The 1,700-nt window shown below is 48.2% G+C and overlaps 1 pseudogene; it reads right to left on the reverse strand.

Annotated features, from left to right (window-relative positions):
• Positions 1 to 1,031: 1,031 nt before the first annotated feature.
• On the reverse strand, positions 1,032 to 1,150 carry LOC139274233 (5S ribosomal RNA; annotated as a pseudogene).
• Between the last annotated feature and the right edge of the window lie 550 nt (positions 1,151 to 1,700).

A 1,700-nucleotide genomic window follows, 5' to 3' on the forward strand; every position in this document is an offset into this window, starting at 1 on the left:
GGTCGACCGTGATGTCGATTACAACTTGTGTGTGTGTTGGCGGGTCGAAGTTGGTGGTGTCCTCTTCGGGTTGCTCGTGGCTGTTTGTGAGTCGCAGTTTGGTTTGGTCCAAATGCTTTCTGCAAGTTAGTCCATTAGCAAATTTGACCTGAAACACCCTATTCCCCTCTTTGGCTATCACCGTGCCAGTGAGCCATTTGGGACCATGTCCATAGTTGAGTACAAATACAGAGACATTGACTTCAATATCACGTGAAAAGTTTGCGTGATCATGGTACATGCTTTGCTGATGCTGCCTGTCCTCGACGTGATCATGGAGATCAGGGTGAACAAGAGAGAGCCTTGTTTTGAGTGCCCTTTTCATGAACAGTTCGGCTAGGGGAACCCCAGTGAGCGAGTGGCGTCTGGTGCGGTAGCTGAGCAGGACTCAGCACAGGCAGTCTGCAGGGAGACTTCCGACACATGCTTCAAACTTTGCTTGATGATTTGGACGATTCTGCCTGGCCATTGGATGCGGGCTTGAACGGCGCAGATGTGACATGCTTGATCCCATTGTGGGTCATGAATTCCTTGAATTCAGCACTGGTGAAGCATGGCCCATTGTCACTGACAAGGACAATGCATGGCGAACATGGCCTGCAGGCTTTCGATGGTGGCAGTGGACGTGCTTACAGACATTATTGCACACTCAATCCATTTCAAATAAGCATCTACAACAACCAAAAACATTTTGCCTAGAAATGGGCCCGCAAAGTCAACGTGGATCCTCGAGCATGGTTTGGAGGGCCATGACCACAAACTTAGCGGTGCCTCCCTGGATGCCTTACCCAGTTGAGAGCAAGTGTGGCATTGGCGCATGCATGACTCCAAATCTGAGTCGATGCCGGCCCACCACACCATGGGATCTGGCTATAGCTTTTATCATTACTATGCCTGGGTGGATATGGGGGTCCTTGCGCATGAAACTCTTTTGAGTTTACCTGCAAAACATAAAAACATTAAACGGTGCCATCCGACCTGGGTGACACAGCATCCTATTGCACCTGGTATTCCCAGGCAGTCTCCCATCCAAGTACTAACCAGGCCTGACTCTGCTTAGCTTCCGAGATCAGACGAGATCGAGCGTTTTCAGACTAGTGTGGCCGTAGGCTCCTTGTGCATGAATCCCAAAAGGTTAGTTTGCAGGTGCAGCAGGTAATCAGGAAGACAAATGGAATGTTGGCCTTCATTGCGAAAGGGATGGAGTACAAAAGCAGGGAAGTGTTGCTGCAACTGTATAAGGTATTGGTAAGGCCGCATCTGGAGTAATGCGTGCAGTTTTGGTCACCTAACTTAAATAAGGATATACTAGCTTTGGAAGGGGTACAGAGACGATTCACTAGGCTGATTCGAGAAATGAGGGGGTTAACTTATGATGATAGATTGAGTAGACTGGGTCATAGAAACATAGAAACATAGAAAACATAGAAAATAGGTGCAGGAGTAGGCCATTCGGCCCTTCTAGCCTGCACCGCCATTCAATGAGTTCATGGCTGAACATTCAACTTCAGTACCCCATTCCTGCTTTCTCGCCATACCCCTTGATCCCCCTAGCAGTAAGGACCTCATCTAACTCCTTTTTGAATATAGAAACATACTTTACTCCTTGGAGTTCTGCCCAAGGAAGCAGTTGAGGCTGACTCATTGAATGTTTTCAAGTC

This window comes from Pristiophorus japonicus, chromosome 9 (genome assembly GCF_044704955.1).
Source record: "Pristiophorus japonicus isolate sPriJap1 chromosome 9, sPriJap1.hap1, whole genome shotgun sequence".
Lineage (NCBI taxonomy): Eukaryota > Metazoa > Chordata > Chondrichthyes > Pristiophoridae > Pristiophorus > Pristiophorus japonicus.